We start from the raw sequence: 22,225 nt of genomic DNA, 5'->3' as shown, positions 1-22,225 counted from the left end.
GTTTGGTATATATTTCTCAGAAGTTCAGGTCAAAACTAAAGGGTTGTGGCTGACCAAGTTTGCAGATGACTGCAAACTAGGTACAATTATTGAATCCCAAAATAATGTCAATATGCTCCAGGATGGTCTCACACAGACGGATGACTGGTGTATTAGTCATGTTCCCAAACTGAATGCAAAGAAATGCATCATCATTCCCTGTGGTACAATGTCCCTTTACATTATCAAATCAATAACAATACCCTAAGTGCCCATGAAGTGGTAAGGGACCTAGGATCACATGCAGAGCTTGACATTATCTTCGACAACCATATGTCTACCATTGTAAGGAAAGCATTCCACACAGCTCACTTGAATAGTAAAGGCACCCCTTCAAGAGCAAAAGAAGTTATAACCCTCTATACTCAGCACTTATCTGGCCCATAATTGAGTATAGCGCCCCATTCAGAATGTACCCTGCTAAGCATCTACAGCAATTAGAGAGACCTCAGAGTTTGCAAGCAAAAAAGATCAAGGGCCTCCAGCATGTGCCTTACATGGCTGACTAAAAGCTCTGTCACTATATTGCATACTGTATAGACTTCTTAGAAGACAATTATGCTGGCCTACAGAGCAACCCAAGACCCAAACCTAATGAACTTACTGCATATCCATAAATCACATGGGCCTAGGGCTACGCATTCCAGGGACTTACATATAACCTGCAACTTATATAGGACATGCTGGAGGGACAGATCTATCTCCCAACAACTGCCATGTCCTTGGAACAGGCTACCAATGCATGTGAAAAAGAGCACCTCTATAACACTATTCAAGAGGAACCTGGATGAGTGGATGGGGCACCATAAATTCTTGCAGGGGATAGTGCCCACACCCCACCTGCACATGGGCAGCCATCTCTAAATGCAATTTTGGGTGTTGACTAGTACCTCTATGATATTACATTGGGCTGAAACAGCTAGGTTTAAAATTACCTCCGGGTCAATAGCCTATTAATCTCTGATCCTATGATCACAAGTTGACTGTGACCTTAACTTTGACCACTATATGTCTACTGTAGTAAGGAAAGCTTTCTATGTAGCACACTTGATTAGGAAAGGCATTGCCTTGAGAGCAAAAAAAGTTATAACCCCTATGCTTGACACTTATATGGCCCATAATTGAGTATAATGCCCTGTTTTGCATGTACCGTACTAAGCACCTGCAGCAATTATAGTGACCTTAGAGTTTTCTAACAAAGAAGATCAAGGGGGTCCATTATGTGCCTTACACTGACTGACTAAAGTCCCTGTCATTATACTCATTATCATATAGACTTCTTAATGGAGACTTATGCCTGACCTACAGAGCAATCCAAGACCCAAACCTAATGAACTTGTTGCATATCCAAAAATCAAACAGAACTAGGGCTACCCATTCCAGGGACCTAATTATGGCCTGCAAACTAAATAGGACATGCTAGACAGACAGATTTATCTCTTCATTATCGCATCTTTGGAACAGGCTACCAATTCATGTGAAAATGAGCACCTCTATGACACTGTTCAAGAGGAACCTGGTTGAGTGGATGGGGCAATGTGAATTCTTACTGGGTATAGAGCCCACAGCCATCCTGGACATGGGCAGTCATCATTAAATGCAGTCCTGGTTATTAACTAGCATTTCTTTGGTATTAAAATGACCTCGGGGTTGATAGCCTAGTAATCTCCTATGATCCTATGACTGAATTTGTGTGCCTTTTTAATAGGGAAGTGACAACATGCCTTCACTAATTATTCTTAGCACATTGTTGAGAAATTGGTCTTTCATCTAGTAGACATCTCCTGAGGAATGGAGGCTTGCCCTCAGGTCTACACATAAGAAAATAATCTAAAATCTAATACCAAAGTGAGGGGAAAAGAATGGGAATACAACAGCAGCATGAAACATCCCTATTACCTTCCATTCTTCCTATGCATGGCTTCTGACCACATCACTTTACTATTGTGCCAAGACACTTTCAAGCCATGATGTGTACATTGATCAAGTCCAAAGCAGGATACCTGCTGGATTGGATAACTACAGAATATTCACCCTCCACACTGTACTGTGGAAGATGTCAGGCTTCCTGTAAGTGATAATTCACTTCCCACACTGCAAAATTGCCTCATCTCTACCCTACATTATGGCATCACAATGGCACATTTTGTGGATATTAGTAATATTTCTGACTCCATAGTTTGAAGGATGGAAAAGGGTCTGTTCATTGGTGATCTGTTCTTTGATTTTTCCAGGCATTTAATACTATGAGCTATACCTTTTTTCCCTTCCAATATTAAAGGCTGTACAATAATATATGAAATATCCTGTTTCAATGATTACAGTGGGCATATTCTGCAAAGGTTAAGGTGAAAATAAGAGCTTGAAGAACCAAGACAGACTGTGAAGGAAATCCTGCACTTTCATTTCCTGACCTATGATTTGTCAGCAGTTCCTTTAATCTGATCACATATGAAGATGATGCTGATAACAGGGCTATCTGGTAAAAAAGGTACTAATGAAGAATAGCTCCAAAATAACTTCTTAACTTTGGATCATTGGTTTAAAGATGACATGCTAACATTTAGTTCATTCAAAATTGAAGAAGTTCCATTTAGAGCAGAGCAAACCAACCTAATTTAGTAATTAGCATATTATCAACACGAGAAAGGAGACATCTAGCAAAATACCCCAAACTTAAAGCACTGTGAATTTCATTTTGCCCAGGAAATTATCCTGAAGCTTTATGTGTACATGCTGAGGCATAGCTAGCTCTTCTGGTACCCAGGGCAATTCCCTGATCTGATGCCCACCTCAATTTAAGAAAAACAAGGTCATTTCACATGTTTAAGATATATTAAACTACTTTCTGCTAATTTAATAAGTGGCTTGCTTCAGCAAATAGGGAGTGCTAACTGCATTAACTCTTATTAAAAATCTTAAAGTTCAATATTGGCATTGATTTCTAAATGCAGGTAGTGCACTAAACCACACACAGAATACTAAATCACTTTGGCAAATTCATTATCAACATTCAGAAAATGAATGTTATTAATGAATTTCACACTTCCTAATATCTTGCCCTTGGGAGGGCTGCCCCCTTTGCCCCACATTAGCCATACCACTATGTGCATGTCCAGTAAAATCATCAGTTGTCTAGGCATTTATTGACATGACAATAAGTTGCTAATAAATATTAAAGTGGCAACTTATGTATTTCCACTTTGAAACCACGCTCTGTACTACAGAACAATAGAGGCCTGACTGAAATTCAGGTGACTGAGGAATGATTAGCTGCTGTTTAGAGATGAAGGCACTTGTAGCATCAGATCCTCAACAAACGGAGATATCATGCTGTAAATATTTTTATATAAAATGTCAACTATTTTTGTTTATTTTTGATCCATAATTATTATCTGCATTGTCGTAGTACTCCCAGTATATTCTTTCATGTATATTCATTTCTTAGCTTGTATAAAATAAATGTATATAGTGGATTTTCTTTGAAATCAAATTTATATTATGGCACCAATAACACAACAGAGGCACACTTGCCTTTGATGCTGTAAAATCAAAATACTGTGAGTACTATTCCTAGGTGCATGGATGTATTTTGTCACACAGATAGGGCAGTGGATTAATGTTAAGAACTGTTAATAAGCTGTTTTGTATTGTTCATGTTTTGATTCCCTCGGCCTCTATTTGCCCAGGCAATCTGTGTATGTCATTTAACCAGACAACATTCAGGCATAAATGCATTGGGTGCCTCAGTGGTCTTCTAGACTGCATGCCTAGTAACTGCTTACAAGTCTGTTTTCTTAATAAATCTGTCTAGTATGGACCCTTTCTCCTGAATTGACACTGCCAAAAGGCTCTGCCCTATTGGCCCAGTTGAAGTACCAATCTGCAACGATGTGAACAAATAAATTCATACTGGCACATTCAGGATGGCACTGTGGTTCAGCAGTCAGCAACAATGCCTTGGATCTGTCATTAACTCCTTTCTTTGTAGACTTTCACTCCATTTTTTATCACCATGAATGTTTGCTTATAAGCATGCTTGTAAGTCTGAGCTCTTTTTTTCCACATTGCTAGCATTTCTTGGCAAGCATGTGTGTGTGTGTGTGTGTGTGTGTGTGTGTGTGTGTGTGTGTGTGTGTGTGTGTGTGTGTGTGTGTGTGTGTGTGTGTGTGTGTGTGTGTGTGTGTGTGTGTGTTTATGTGAATGCAACTTACAGTGGACAGGACTCCACCACAGGGCTGACATGCTATGGCAAGTAAATAATTAAAACTGAATGAGTGGATATATGTCTACATAAATAAATATCAAAGATGCCTTAGATACACTGTCTAACCTCCACTTTTTATGACTTATTTTATGATCATTGTTCCAGTAGAATATCCCATTAAATATCAACGTTCAAACTAGTGCGAGTGTAACCAGAAAACTGTTTTGCAGTCAGCAAAGATGCTTTTGCCAAAATATTTTATACATGTAACCTTTCATAAACGAATCTATTCAGTTATGTCAGAACTCACCAGCTAATGTTTAAGAAAATTCCAGCAGAATCATTTTCACAAGTGGGGACTAGATTATATGTTAGGACATACGCAATAAAAGGAACTTTCAAACTCTAAGTATTAGAAGAATCTCTTCATGGCAGTACTAAAGGAAAACATGTACACACAAGCACAAGTACAATATACCTGCAATCACTGTGAAGTAGTATAGTTTATCTCCAAACAAGAACCTGAGTAATTGGTGTCTTTTTTATGGATCCACAAAACATAATCATGCCTATTAATTATCACACAATTATGTGAAACTAAAAAAATGCAAATATTTTTTTTCAGGAAGGCAAAATCCTCTGCATCCCACAACAATGGTGAAAGCCCCTTGCACTCCTTAACTTTAAATATACTAAGTCTGGGGTTATACAATCTCAGAAAAAAAGTAAAAATGAAAGACAAAATGATAGTCATTTGATATTCCAAGACTTGTTAGTGTGAGTACCAGAATAAACAAAAAGCAGTACTAAAGCCATAACTAAAAAAGCAAATGAACAAATCGGGTTAAAATAAAGCCAAAACAGCATTTTTAATTAAACAATGAATAATGGTAAATCAGTAAGTGCTTTTGTCTGGTAACCTCCAGACTTCTTCAGAGTCTGAAGAAGTCTGGAGGTTACCGGATGAAAGTGCTTACTAATTTACCATTATTTATTGTTTGATTAAAAGTGCCATTTTGGTTTTATTTTAAGCTGTTTTGTTCATCTGAGTACAGTGAGTTTCAGAAAATGCAGATCTACATATGCTAAATTTAATATTGTCATTTCTCAGAATATCTTCTTATCTCTGTATGGAAGTCTCAGAGTTTGGTTGTTTTAAGGGGCTGCCATCTCCACATTGAGGATGAGTGCAGGAGGAATGTGTACCTCAAAAAAATATATATAAATAAAGAAGAATAGAGTTTGTTCAATGTTTGTTGTTTTCATGTATTTCCATACCATTTTTTTAGTTCTGGAGCTACAGAAGAGAGACAAAACAATCACTTTCTCCCTCTTTTCTGAGTCAATAAAACTACAAACAAGGGCTCAATCTGTGACCTAGACAGTTCTAATCAACTGAAACATCAATAACTGGAAACATAGTATCCTTCTACTTCACTGTTTCATCACCAAACAATGCTGGTTGTGATGAAGAAAAGCTTTCCTAACTCATATTCTAACCTCACTCAAGGCATATTTATTTTACAAATATTTACTATCAACAGATGAGATGTTGACTAAAGTATAAGCATTAGAGGCTAATGTTTTCTATGTACACTGCACACAGATATACTGAACAGACAGTATCCTTCTATGATCATCACAAGTAATTGTGCATGTACACTATCCTCTAGATCTCTTGCACCTTTGCCAATAAGATGCTAGTTTTTCATGGTTGCTAATCATCCTGATTTGAGGTCAAGGCAAGTAAAACATGATGCATTGTTTAGAAGGATGATTATTAGCAGAATGGTGCTCACTAGCAATTAATAATTATTAGGAAGCAAATTCCTTTTCAATTAGATAGTACGGCTACACTACTTTTTGTTTTATCTTTACATTGCTGCTTCAGCTTAATGTATATGCTAGTGTTAAATACATTCTCAATGAAGTCTTCCTGTCCAAATACCCAACAGAAAAACACCTGCTTTAATTTACATACCCAGTTAACAGACTGTGCAGCTATTAATAACAATAATAATAAAAACATCATAACTCCTTCTGTATATGTTGGTCTTTTGAACAATCAAGAAAGCTTTCTTTTTCACCTGCAATATGAATGCATAAAAGGTTTCATTTCTAGTTTTCTTTTTGAAAATGTCCTTGAAGTATGCTAATAGTGCATTCTCTTTAGCAATGGAATATGTCCTTGTCAATGTTGGACTTATAAATTCAGAAAGAATTATAGAATAATTGCACACTAAGGTTTTAAAATACTAAAAAACACATTTTATTAAATTGAACGATTGCTTAAAATTGTGTTACATCATTGCTTTAACAAAGTGTTTTTTGTATAATTTAAAGGCTTAGAGTGCAGTATTCTAGTGTTATTTTTATTATAATTTCACTTTAATGGGTACATTTTATTGTAGAGATTAATGAAAATTTTTAAGATAATTTTACTTTATAATTGCTTTCAGAATCTAAGATGGAGAGAGTCAAAGAGAGAGAAAAAGTGTCAAAGAAATACAGATATGGATGGCATTAATGAAAAGTTTAAAGGTCTACTGACAAAAAAACTCTTTAAAAATGCTTGGTGTAGCACTATATCTAATTTTCTTCTGATCTAAAAGTAAAATAAACAAGAAGCCTTTGAAGTGTATTTTTCTTTGTCAGACATAAAACTGTTTGATGCCTCCAACCTGACAACAGTAAATATTTAATACAGTGAACAATTCGGGCAAAAGTCACTTTTCATAGATGCATTTTATGCTCCTTAGAAGTTCTTTCATGTTCAAAGAATAAAGCAGCTTACCAAAATGTCCTTGTTCCAATATTCAGTTTGAGATATGAAAATCAAACATGATAGCTGATACCAAACAAAATCAGAATGTAAGGATTTGACAAAGAAAAAGATGCAGTCCCAAAACATGGCAAAAGGTAAAATTACTATCATTCACTTCAAATTTGAGCAGGGAAAAATAGGTCACTGCTAACAGTGAGTTAATAATTCTGTAACTGCACTTATAGAATAAGTGGGTTGCAACAGTATCATCAGATATTCACTGAAGTTTAATGTGTCCTATTTTCTTGTATGGAATAGTCTTTGGTATGTGATATTCTGTTTCTTTTACAGCAGTGTCCTTCAGCTGTTCAGCGATACACTGTCATTCATTCATTCCAATGCACTAAATATTTTCAAGTTAGTGCTTACCTGATTCATTCATATTTATCAAAAATGTTTCCTTTGAAAAGTTAATCATGTTTTTGCATCATTGCTCCTTAAATTTCTCCTTAAATTGATAGCACCAGAAATAACACCTGAGTAAAAGGCAACTGTATTGTGTAACAAAATATGAACAAAATCATAATATCTTGGGGTGGAGTAAGCCTGTTGGCTAATTTGCGATTTATGAAAAAACAGAGGAATAAATTCTTAAAATGTCACCGTGATGTCAAACTAAATGTCATTATTTCTATTGCGTTATTTGAGCCTGCATGTCTGCACTGGTACGTCAACTGCCAGTGAAAGTTACACATATCAAGTACTTAGCAGTTAAAAAAATGTTTATTACAAGAAGACATAATGGCAGAAGGTCCATGTGTGTGTGGTTTGGAAGGTTACACATCTATTGAGAGCATTACTGCCAGGGACAGCCACCTGATAGAAATGATCTCCAGGGTCTTTGATGGCAGATCATAACTAAAAGTGAATTATCAGTCTTAGCTGTATGCAATCAGTGCTTGGTCTGTTAAAATCACCTTTTTGAAGACAGAGCTTCAGGCTTCATGCTTTGAAGATTCATAGGTACCAAGCTTTCAACACAGCCTCCCAGAATAATATAATCCTGCTCAACAAGAAAATAGAGGACTTATAAAACTGGCAGCATGAGAACAACCGAAACAATTGAGAACTATGTGGATGAAAGGAATCAACTGATAGAGGTAATGTGGTAACCTACCTCCAAGACCAGATACCTGAGTGTTTTTTTCTTCAAATAATGGATTACTTATTTGTAACATGAAAAGAGCTACTGGAGAATTATGGCTGCCAGTACAAGGAGGCAATTATCTCAAACTCATCATTTGAAAAGAATTCACAACTTGATGAGTAATAACATCTAACTTCTATGGCGAGACTGGAGAATTCATGCATGCCTTTACCAGGACTTCATAATGGATACAACAAAGAAGAGAAAGGCATTTTGATGAAGCTAAAAAACTGATAGTAACAACATATCTATTTAACTAAAGCATCCTACTGCAGTAATGATTAACGTGAGGAACAAATCTCCTTATTCTTGAATACTCAAGAAGCAATGAGTTTCATAAAATCACAGCTCAAGTATCCCACAGTAAACATCTTAATCAAAAAAGGCAAGAGGAAAGGAAAAAGCTAAAGCTCATAGTCTGCAGAGAAATACAAATGAATCACTATCCCAGGAAGGTTTGCCACAATCCAATCATCTATAGCTGACCTACATTTATAAAGTTTCACCAGTGATATCTTGGACATCAGTATGAGCAAATGTCCTAAAAGGCCTTCATGAAGCAGGTATATAATACAAATATAGGCACTTGTAACATGCTTCTCCTCTTGGTTTTGGATGAAGAAGATTAACGATAGAACACAGCTAATGACTGCTGTCTATGCAGTTAGCAAAAGATTCATTCTATTCATACAACACTAGCAAAGTACACACAATGCAAAATTCTATGGCCACATGTAAGGACAACAGAATGGGTCAACTTGGCCAAGAAAAAACATAATGAGGGAGCCCTGGGTATTTTACATTTGTCGGGGTTGAGATTTCCCAAGATAATTCTTCTGAACATGCTAGTTGCTTGACTACTTGACTGGGAAATTAGGAGAAGCGTTACCATTCTCTTAGTTAATTACAAAGCCGATGAGGTTTAATCTTACCAAGTTCTGTTCTTGATGATGCACTTCCAGACAATCACCCTTAACATCCACATCCCACCCCCATCCCCCAGTAAGGAAACCTCCATAAAAAAAACTTCTCCAAAGCCAACTTCATGCTACTCAAGTCAGAAGTGAAAAACTTCATGACACCCATGCAGATGGGAACTGAAAGTTCAACTGCTGAATACTACACTAAGGCACTGTATGAGCACATCCATTCATGCATGAATCGTGCCATCCCAAATAGAACCAAGATGCTCTCATCCAAAAAAAGGAAGCCAATCTGGTGGTCCCCTGCCATAAATAAACTTTAGAACAAAAGGAAGAAACTCAAAAATAGAACAGAGGTAAGGCTCTAGGCTTCTTCAAATCATTTATTACTGCAGAACACAAGTGCTTTCACCAGTTAGGCTTCTTCAGGTGTATTCACTAACATATTTGCACCTGTATTTATACCAAATGTCACATGACCATATTAAAATCTTAAAGACACATAGAAACACATAAAATGCATGTAAAAACAATACTAAAAAGTAAACATTTGAACAATAACATATAACTATAAAAAATAAAAAGTATATCATCTTCGTAATGGTCTATTTTTTAGAATAGGTCTTAATTGTATATGGTCATTTACACCATGTCCATCATTCGCTCTTAATCTCACTATCCACTTAGTTTCTAAGTTTTCAGTATGTACCTTGATGTCACCGCCCCTTAAGCTTTCAAAACTTCTACCTATTACCCTAAAAGTGAACCTATGCAGTATGCTGGTTTCTTTTATATGCCTAGCTAAGGCGTTAAACATACTTTCTTTCTTTATATGGTAAATGTGTTCCCTAATTCTATCTCTAATTAGTCTATTGGTTTTACCTATGTAGAATTTTCTACATGTTTGAGAAGTAGCCAGATAGACCACATGCGTGGAATTACATCTAGCATTTATATTAAAAGTATGTATCACACCTGTATCTGGATGTTGAAATTGTGTGCTAGTATCTATAAAACTACAAAAATGGCATTTGTTACATGGTCTAGTCCCTAAATTATCACTATGCATAACCTGTTCTCTAGGATTACAGAGTTGTCTTTTTAATGATTTCTGGTTCTTAAAGGTAAATTGTGGATGTAACCCTATTAATTTACTTACTTGTTTATCAGAAGTCAAGATATTCCAATTTTTATTAATAACATCTGTATAATATTTTATGTTCCTAGAATAGCTAAAACATAACTTTAAAGGTTGTGAAGTTTCTGACTTTCCTGTCATCCTACTACCTTCCATCTGTTTAGAAAAATACAGACTAGCTTTACTATGTCTTAAATTTCTTACTGTCTGCAGACTTAGATCAATCAGCTTCTGATCATAACCTCTTTCCATTAGTTCACTTTGCATTTTACTAAGTTGTAATATAAAGTCATCTTTTTTTCCATTTAATCTAGAAGCCCTGTATGCTTGATTTTGTGCTATATTTCTAAAAATGAACTGGGGATGCATACTATCTCTTCTAAGGAGGTTATTTACGTGACATTCCTTCCTAAACATTCTGGTGTTCAAATGACCATCTAATTCTTGTAATATTGTTACATCTAAAAAACTGATTTCACTGTAAGAATAATTCAAAGTAAATTTAAGAAAGTTTGTAGAGACATTAATGTAGTTAACAAAAGTCATAAGTTCATCTATTGACCCTCCCCATAACAGAAAGAGGTCATCCACAAATCTACGGAAGAACCTAATTTTATTTTTATATTCACTCATCTCTAACACAATTTTCTCCCATCCTAGCATTACAGCATAGCATAGCTGTTAGCGCCAAATGTTCCCATGGCTACACCATGACATTGCCAATAGAATCTATCCCTAAATATAAACTCATTATTTTCCAACACTAATCTTAATAACACTCATGTTAACTCTATAGTATTACTGTCAAATTTCCCATTTTCAACCATTAGTTCAATAACGCTATTAATTCCATAATCATTTGGTAAAACAGTAAACAATGAAACTACAAGTGTTACCAATAATAATTGCATCTTGTCAGCATGTTCCCTTTCAGATGTAAAACTATATAAATCCTTTAAAAAGTGCTCAGTATCTCTCAAAATATGGTTAGTTTGATTTATAAGATTTCTAAGTGTTTTTTCCAAAAAGATGGAGATAGATTCGGTGCACCAATTTTTACCAGCTACAATAGGTCTCACAGGGAGATTTTCAATATTTTTATGTATTTTGGGTAGACCTTGAATCACTGGTATAGTGGGGTTGTGAATCAAAAAATAATTAAGTAAACTTTCATCTATAAAATTCATTCTTGCCATCTCTTTTAGTTGTTTATGAACATGCTCAACCATTTTATTTATTTGTACTATATCAATTATCTTATAAAAAGTATCATCACTTAATAAAAGTAACATTTTCTTATCGTAGTCTTCTCTATCTAAAATTACAATAGGCCCTCCCTTATCAGCTGGGCATATCATAATAGATCGATTTGTCTGTAAATTCTTTAGTGCCAAACTTTCATCCTTATTTAAATTATGCCATTTCTTCTCATTACTTTGTGTTCTTTGTTCATAAAAAACTTTATAGGCATCATCAATACAAACTTTTACAAAGGCAGATATCAGTGGATTCAATTTAGGCATAAAATTGCTTGGTTTCCTAAAAACAAAACAATTACTTCCTTCATTACTGTCATATAAAATTTTTAACATTAGATTCCTAGTAAACAGTTTAATGTCTAACACAATGTCAGCAATATCCAAATCCATAGCAGGAATAAAAGAAAGTCCTTTTGCTAAAATATTACTTTCTGATACTGATAATTCATAATTAGACAGATTTACTATCAGTTTTTGGTGTTTAGAAAGGCTTTCTTTATAGTGTATGGACTCACCATACTGTCCGTTTGTTTCCTCTTGTTTCTCGTCATACTTCTTTCCCTTGACTGTGTTTGATTCAGTCGACACCTTCCTCGGCTGACAAATCTGCTCCTGGTGGGTAGAGGGAATTGCAGTCCTGTTGAATGTGGGCTGCCTAAAAAAGTGGGAGAGATTGAAACTCTTTATTTCCATCCTGAACGCTTCAGTTTACTTCTCGATGAATTTGCGCTTTGGTGACTATAGTTCTCCTTCTAACCATTGCCGTTTCTGTTGCCGGCAAGTCGCAACCTAGTTCAGTGGTTGCAGAACTCCTCCCCTCTCGTTCTTCTTGTATATCTTCTGCATCATGATTTGTTATAGATGGCAGGTTGCTTTCACCATTGGTATTCACTACAGCTGATGTAATATGGCTTACCGGCTCATTTTCTATGCGCATTCTACTTTCATTGTAACCTAAAGTATCAGCTACTCTCGGCCACATAAAAACATGACCTGTCGAGAAATCCAGTCTATCTCTTTGTAATTTCTTCATTTTAATTTGTGTCAGCCTACGACCGTATACTGATACATTGTCAAGCATATCATTGATGGGTTTCATTAACACATTTGATTCAAACTTCTTGCACAGGTCTATATATTTATTTTTAATCAAAGGCAATAATTTTAGTTCTTCTTGTTCAGCCGCTTCGGATAGTAATTTTAAGTACCTGAGGCTAGTTTGTATGTTCAATTTCTGCCATGCACACAACAAAGAAGGTTCACAGTCCATCTGTGTAGGCATCTTACGAATTCTTAAGCCTCTAGGTACAATATCTTCCGTTAGGCATGTTTGCAAATGGTACTTCTCAAATTGTACTCTTTTTAACTTCAAAAGAAAGAAACTGTTGCAGAAAACAGGAAAATCTCAGGATGCAAAAAACTCCCTTACCAGCATCAGTAAGAAACTGAGATCCCTCATAAAATCCTCCAAAGATAGTTATGAAAATAAAATTGCCAAAGATTCCCAAAGACAACCACAAGGCATTCTATAACTATGTCAAGAGTCTAAATGGCAATGCTCAGATCTGCACTGAGCTAAAACAGAATAGTATTAAATATACTGATCCCAAGGACATTGCCAATATCCTGGCAGATCGATTCAGTGCCAGCTTCACCCCCCTCTCACCCCCTAAATGGCCCATCTCAATACCAGAAGATTGCCAAATTCCAGCAATAATGGCCACACAGGTAAAAAACGCACTCTCCACAGCTAAGAATACAGCATTCATGGGACCAGATGACATCCCAGGCTGTGTACTACATGAACTACAATATGAACTGGCACCTCACCTAAGTGTCATGTTTAATTATAGCCTCACCTCAGGTTTCGTGCCCAGAGAGCTACAGTTATCCCACTCCACATGGGGGGATCCACTTTGGATCCTGGAAACTACCATCCCATCAGTCTGACAAGCCTTATCTGCAAGGCCATGGAGCATATTATCATGGAACTTATAAACAAAGACATTGGCAACCTTCAAACACTGGACCCCACCCAGTTTGGTTTCGTGAAGGGCCGATCTTGTCTCCTTAACCTGATTGACTTCTTTGAATCAGTCTCCAGAGCCATGGACAAGGGTAAGGTGGTCCACAGAGCCTATCTAGACCTTGCCAAGGCCTTTGACACCATCCCCCACTCTGGAATCATAGATAAACATACTAAGCTGGGCATTAATCCCTACATCACCCAATGGGTTGCTAAATGGCTTACTGATAGAACCCACACTGTAAAAGTAGCAGACTCCAAATCCAGCTCCAGACAAGTGACAAGTGGAGTACCTCAGGGTTCAGTCCTGGGACCGCTCTTGTTTGGCATCTACTTCTCTGACGTACAGGCCAACACTAAGGGACTCTGGCTAACAAAGTTCGCAGATGACTGCAAACTGGGAGCCATTATTGAATCCCCAAATAATGTGGATACTCTACAAAAGGGCCTTACAGAAACAGATGCTTGGTGCCAGAGCCATGGGCTCAAGCTGAATGACAAGAAAAGTATAGTTATCTCCTTTGGGAAAAACATGTACCCATGAATTACTATATAGGTGGCAGTACACTAAACACCGAAAGTGTGATAAGAGACTTAGGGACACAGGTGGACAGTGGTCTCACCTTCGATAACCACATCTCCACAACAGTCAGGAAATCCTTCTATGTGGCACACCTCATCACTAAGGGCTTTTCATCCAGAAAAAAGGAGGTCATTGTCCCACTGTACTCATCCCTTATTAGACCCATTATAGAATACAACGCCCCATTTGGTATGTACTTCTCAAGACATCTGCAACAACTGGAAAGGCCGCAGAAATACCTCACTAAAAGAATCACAGGCCTAAAGCAGATGCCCAATGCTGACCACCTTAAAATACTCCAGCTATACTCTGTCGCATATCGTCTACTCAGAGCAATCTCTGCTTAACATACAAGGCCATGTCAAACCCTTAGCTGTTGGACATGCTACACTTAAAGAAATCCCAATCCCTCAGAGCCACATGCTCCAGGGATCTAAACCTTGTCATCACAATAAACAAAACATGCTGGAGGGATAGGATCCTGACCCAGAGACTCCCCAGACTCTGGAATAGATCGCCCATACATGTCAAGCAGAGTGCCTCTTTGGCCCTCTTCAAAAGGAACCTTGATGATCGGATGGGAGAAAGGAAATTCACCCCGGGGATCACGTCAGTCACCCTGCTAGACAGAGGACCAGGAAGTAAATAGTGTGGGAAGAAATAGCCAGGGAATTGTTATGGCTAGGCTTATATAGGCCCTAGGGCACGCTGCCCAACTCTAAGGCTAACACTGAGCATGCACGGGTGCAGGGGGCATGTCGAACTGCCAAGCAGTCCAAAAATCCACACCCCTGCAAGTCTCTCAATTTGGAAATGTCAAATGACATGAGCGAGTCCGCTCAAATGTGTACATACCCAACACTACACTCCCCCACATTCTAAACCCCTGTACAATTATAAAATGTAAAACTTTTATTTTTTTTTTTAGTATTCCCGATATAGCTGCCCGTATTTGCGCATGTTTGCATGGGTTTGCCCATTGCTTAGCTACAGTTAGCAGTTTAGAAATCGAAGAGGATAATAAGAAACATATATGCAAATTAAGCCAAATAGTAATAGCGTAGTGATACAGCATTCACACAAAGAGGAGGCATTCTGGCTTGAGTCCCACTACTCCCCTTTCTATTTTCTGTTGGAAACCTATATATAAAAATAATTCCTGACATTTATCTTTTAAATTTTAGTAAAAAGCATTGAAATGGCCTATGTAGTAGTGAAAGATATTTCATTTATATATATATATATATATATATATATATATATATATATATATATATATATATGAAGATGAAATGGTTATGCATACTGATGAATGCATAAGTAAAGTAACGTATCTTAAGCAATGTGAAGCACTGCTAAGCAAAGTTTACCAGTATTAAGCACATTTAAGTATAATTGCTCATAGCTTAGCACTGCTTTAACTAGCACAATGGCTTTGCGTGTAGCTGCGCATCGCGCCAACTAGCGCAAATAAAACATGTTTGCGCGTAGCTGTGCACCGCGCTAACTAGTGCAACATCGGGCAATGTTGGGCAACGTTGAGCAACGTAGAGCACCATAGAGCAACATTGGGCAAAGTTGAGCAAAGTCGGCTAAACACAGCCACACTGCCTAGCCAGTCTGGCCAGTAGTGAAATAAAAAGCAATGACAGGCTTAGAACCCAGGACATTGTGCACCATAATCACAGTACTAAACCACTAAGCCATGACAGCTTTTCATATGTATGCACTTTCAACACACCCATACATATCAATGGCAGTTTACCCATTGCTAAGCAGGTGTGCTTTCAGCTGAGATTTTTCAAAACTGGCCAATCACAAATAAGTGCAGGAAATTAGGCATATTTAAGCTACATAGGTGGGAATACTTGCCATAACTGGTTGTAGCTAACATCTGTGGTCAGCATGGCCGGTGTTGGAGAGGGCTTTCGATTTTGAGCGCAACGTTGGGGCATTGAGGAGTCAAAAGCAATGGTTTGGCTCCTTGTCCATAATCATGATGAGAGACTCCTGCAGGGCCAGTTCCAGGACACTGAATACAAAGCGGAAGCCTGGAACCATCTAGCTCATGATCTCACCAGTGCCACAGGTGTCCCTCGGACTGGTGAGCATGTCAGACACCACTACTCAGACCTGAAGAGACGGAAGGAGGACCGACTGAACCAGTGAATACAGGAGGCCTGTGGGATTGAAAATGCCCCACTACTGAGTAGGTAGCCATGGAATGAAATATGTAAGAATTGCTATTGTAGTCTATCTTATGGATAGGTATGTCTCAATATCACTTCATTTACTTCACAGCTGCTGGTGTCCGTGCTGCGAATCAGCAAGCCAATGCAGATAGGCTGCTAAGGCTGTGCCACCAGGCAGGCTAGCAATTATTCTGCATGTATTGTTATATGAAATAAGTGAGAGAGCCTGAAAAAGAGTGTTGTAACCCATTAATAAAGGTATAATACATCTTGAATAATTTCTCTGCATGAACTGTTATATAAAATAAGTGAGAGAGCCTGAAAAAGATTGTTGTAACCCATTAATAAAGGTATAATACATCTTGAATAAGTCTTCTGCATGCGCTGATATGTCAAATAAATGAGAGAGCCTCTAGAAAAGTGTGTAATGTAATTAATAGAGGTATAATTCCTGGAGTGTGTCCGTGTCGCTTTCTTCGATATGTTGTTGTACTCTTGCATTATAGAAATAGTACTGTTGTATTAAGCTCTGTCAACCCACACTCGGGTAGGCATATATAAAGTGGATGAAGGGAATGCCAGTAGCTGTTAAGCATATATACAGTCCTCAACAGTTGGTTCATGGCAGGCATGTACAGGTTACTCTGGCACATGAGTAGCTTGTTATTGTGTTCCCCAGAAATGTCAGTGTGCTGCTAGAAATGTAGGAGGCTGTTAAAATATAACTGATAATGTCACCTGAACACATCCAGATATGTAGATATATAAATATAAATAAAATATATAAATATGTAGCAGTAACATCTGCATCCTGGACAGTTTGCATGCCAGATACAGGTCAGGTATATAAAGAAGTAGCAAAACTCATTTCACAATTTAACGGACATTGCCTAGTGTAATAATACATGTAGGGGATATATACCTGCAGTCAATAGGAATGTAGTATAAACTATAAGTATATATAAGTTGTTAATGGAGGCATCTTTTTACACCCTACTGTATGTGCATAAACAATGCAATTCCACACCTCAATGGGTATGTCTAATCTCAAAACATTTATTGGGACATATGTCTTATTGGTTTATAAATATCTGCATTTACTTTGATGCATGTGCCCTGTTCAGATATCACAATCTTGGTGGCCTGTTGCCACCAAACAATCCTGCATGCTGTTGGAATGTCCACTGTTGTTCTGTATATGCATGTGTTATGCTTGCTGTTCAACTGTTGGAACTCTGGTGTGTTGGGATAATGGGAATACTACTGCATGCTGTTACAACTAATTTGGAATGCTGTTGGCTGTTACCAACCCATATTGTCATTAAATCCTCCTAAACATAGAACGTATGGGAAGGCCAGTCCCAGTGGACCCACCTTTCCCACTTCAGCTGGCGATGGCACCTGGTACCAACAGGTCCAGTGCCCAGCCTGGGACCTCCTCCTCCATTGGCCCTGTGCCACCTTTGGGTGGAAGCACTGCAGGAGATGGGGCTCATCCCCCCATGCAAGAGTGGCCAGAGGAGGGCAACCTATCACCCTTTGAATGGTCCGGGCTGTGGTGCATAGGGAGATTGAGCGTTCAGTCGCTGATCCTCTACGCCAGCTTGAGGCACTAGTGGCGCGATTAACAGGTGAGCCTGCCCCTCCTACACAGCGCCCAGTGCAGCCACCCTCTGGGCTGTGAAGGTGCAGTGGTAACTGCTCATGGGTGGGGATCTCAGTTCCACTGTTGCCATCTGTGGGCTCATGGGCTTGCGATTTCCAAACATCCTTCCCCGTCAATGGTGTTCACCCACCACATGTGTCATATTCCGCCCCTGTACACATCTTGTTTGTCTTGTCTGTTTTCCTCCCCAACCTACCTCCCCAAATATACCTACTTCCCCTACCCCACATTCCACTCCCACCTGAAAAAAAAGGGCAATCTGTGCCCCCAAAAAAATTACGCCCCATACATAGCTGCCCATTTTGCACACATGTCCGCTGGACACATAAACTGATATTTAATTGGCAGTACAACATACTTTGCTGTCCTCACCCCTCTCTCAGGGGTGGAAGGTTTCATATTTCCCTCCAAATTTTTTGCATATGCACAGCTGTTGCTGAAAAGAAAAGGCAGCTATGGACCTTCCCTACACCCATCCTGCACATCCTGAGCTGTTTTCCCTACCGTCTTTCCCTCTTTGTGCCCCTTTTTCACCACTTTCCTATCTCCCCATTTTCTTTTCTTTCAAAGAAATTAGTGCGGGGGTTAGCAGGAGTAAGCACTTTTAAACAGTAGTTAGCAGGTTTGCGTGAGTGTGCGCTTAGCTAAGTATTGCTAAGCTTCATGCAAACCCACATAAACCTGCTTACAACTGCTTAAACATGCCTTATTCACCCTGCATGTGAGGGCCCTTGTTCTGCTCAGCAGCAAAATAAAACACTTCTGGCAGTCTCGAACCCCGGACCTTGGACACACTAGACTGCATGAAGTACCACTAAGCCACAGTAGATATACAGCAGGTTGTTGCTGAAATAGATATATAATGCATCAGAATGAGTGAATGTAAAGGAAAGATAGGAATGCCATAACACAAAACCTGTTCTCTGGAACTTTACTAGCAGTTGTGGAATTGCATTACATGACTGTGATAAGAGAACCAGCCATTCTGTGACTGTCAACCGTTGTGCTACTGTAAGATTGCAAACCCACAGTAGCAATGCCACAGTTGTTGCCACTGACAAACTGTCTCATATCCTTGTAGGTCCCTCTGGTGTGACAGCAAGACAGCAGACCCATGCTGGTGAGTGTGTTCTACATTTAATATTGCAAATAAAATGCGCATGCCATAGGTGAGGTGTAGGCCGTGTACACATGTAACACACCTACGCATAATGCATGCTGTGCATGTTTGCTGTGAGACTATGTACATTTCAGTAACGTGAGTAGCTGCCTCAAACACATGCAATACACAGAGCATCCCAAACAATTGTGGCTACACTGTAGTGGACATTGGATAGGCAGAGTCGATACACATGCACACAACATACACATCTTTGTCATACGCAGTACACATTAATATGCTACACATGGCGTATTCAGACACATGCTGTAAGGTCACACTCCAGTATCCCAAATGTCATTCACACAGCACACATAATAAACCTGAGGGGTAGAGGCCTATCATGGGGCGGTGCAACACTCTTCAACACACAACACATTCATGTTAAGCAATGCTCCCTGTTGGGCACCTTACAAACCCATGTAACAACTGGCTGTAAAATGGTGAATGTAGCCATGGTACTACAGTTCAGGTACAGCATGATAGCTGCCGGTCTGGCACACATTAGTAGCCTTGAGTGACCACATGATGCTGCATGGTGATGGCTAATGGTACTACACCCCATCCAGTTACAGTAACCACAATACTACACATAGCATTCATTGCTATACACCTCAGTGTTGTGTGTGTGCAAACATATGCACCTATACACAATATTTATAGCAATCACCATTTGCACAAAGTGACACATATATGTCTTGTAATGCTATTGAGTGTATAGGTCACATGACACACATTGGGTATGTGTGATATTTAATGTTGCAGTTGTGTTGTAGCTTGGCATGTCATGGCTGGCACTGGCATGTCCACACTATGTTCTACACTCACCACAACCACTGTACAATGGCTATGTTGAGCAATAGTATTCCATCAGGTATACATGCACCACTCATCCTGTCTGTATACATAGCATGCAGGAGCTAAACCTGTGTCCACAATTATCTGCTAAAGACACAGATGCTGTAATCAGAAATGGATATCTATGTGACACACAGATACACATCCAGCCATGGTATGTATACCTGTGAGCGATGGTGCACAAGACATTGAAGAGCTTTTAATACTTGCACAGTAATATTGTGTCCATGTACACATTGTGTTCCAGGGTGAGGCCAATCACTGAACAACAACACACATGTATCAAAGCCATGTATACTGTTATTAGCAAGGACTGTCAACACTGGCATTGCATGCTGTTGAGCAACACATGTCCTGCATGCTGACACGTGTGATATGACTGTTTGGCTTGTGATACTGTACCCCACCATCAACTGCTATTGAGTATGTTCTGGATAGCTGGTGGCATGTGTGTGTGTGTGTGTGTGTGTGTGTGTGTGTGTGTGTGTGTGTGTGTGTGTGTGTGTGTGTGTGTGTGTGTATGTGTGTGTCTGCTTTAGTGAGGAGTGTATTTGTGTGCATGTGTGCTGTGTGCATGTGTGCAGTGTGCATGTGTGCATGCATGTGTTCATGTGTGCATGTGTGCATGTGTGCAAGTGTTCATGTGTGCATGTGTGCATGTGTTCCGACATCATGTACAGGTCGTAAAGTGTGTTTCCTGTCTTCCCCTCACAGGTGCTGAGGTTGGGCTGGTTCACTGCAGCAGGGAACCTGATGTCACTGACACAAATAGTGATAATGAGGATAGGTGTGTTGAGGCACAGGCATGTTTGTCAGGGTCTGTTGTTGGGCCACCAATCGACAGTACACAAGTGTCAACCCCATACATGCACACAGTCATACTGCAAATACATCCATCACCAATGCCCTTAGCTGAGGGACAGTGTACAGTCGGCATTGGCCAGGACAGTGTGGTATCTATGGCACATGCATCCCGACACAGCAGCCATACACAGATGTCTGGAACAGTACCACATAGGCAGATGTCCAGGGGTTCTCGTCAGAGCACTGCTGGTCATCACACCCCTGGCAGACATGCCACAGGTCTTACAACCTCATGCATGTTCCAGGCTGTCATGGAGGCACAGGCAAATATGAAACAGTACACCAGACAGTGACTAAGGGCACAGAGGGCACATAACACTGCTTTAAATGACAGCATCCATGACCTAGCAGGTGCCATCTGGAATTACACTGAGGTCACTGATAGACATAGGGGTAAGACATTTGATGTCCTCCGCAATGCCATGTCCATGTGTCAGGACAGTGCGGGATGGTTGAGACGTCGACGTGGACATATGCCAGCAACATTAGCCGCTGGCAGTTGCCGCGGATGTCCCTCAAGTCACAGCCGCTCCCGTAGTGCCAGTACCAGCCCCAGCAATGTTAGGGGTGGCCTGTCTATAGACCGTCCTAGAAGACCACGTGCACATGGCTCTGGCCAGTCCCAGCAGGGACCTGGGTCCAGTGTACATCTGTCTACCTCTGAGGATAGTACCCAGTCTGGCTTAGTACCTGATACTGTCAGTAGCACCCCTGCCAGGCACAGGTACCGTATCCGTGGCCAGAGATGGTGATATGTAAAGCCTGGCAGGTACAGTCTGTGGCTGTCCCACAAATCCCCGTATATGGCAGCCACATGGTGGAACTGTGTGCATGCAGACACACACACACATAAACCAGACACCTAAGGCTAACACATACCCACACACATTACATCAACATTGGCCCATAGCAGTACTCTTGGCCCTCACACACACACACACACACACACACACACACACACACACACATGCACACACACACACACACACAGACACACACACACACACACACACACACACACACACACACACACACACACACACACACATGTCGATTGTATGGCTCAATATAGGCCTCTTGCAAACCAACAACACACGCTGCGCATATTATGAAACCTGTGCCACCTCCTGTCATCTGTAACATTGATGCAGGAACAGGCTAACATGGTGCTGATGCACAGGGTGACTTTATAGCAGTTTAGCAATGTTAGCATGTTGTCAGCAGTAAAGGGTAATGATATCCCTGAAGGTGTAGCTGACCAGGCATGATGCATTAAAGCTATGATTGTCAATGTAGTATTGTTTACACCAGTGTTAATTCCAATAGTGTATTGTCTGCCC

Source organism: Protopterus annectens, chromosome 5.part0, assembly GCF_019279795.1.
Source record: "Protopterus annectens isolate FY-2018-M chromosome 5.part0, PAN1.0, whole genome shotgun sequence".
Classification (NCBI taxonomy): domain Eukaryota; kingdom Metazoa; phylum Chordata; order Ceratodontiformes; family Protopteridae; genus Protopterus; species Protopterus annectens.
Note: the sequence above shows the minus strand (reverse complement) of the source record.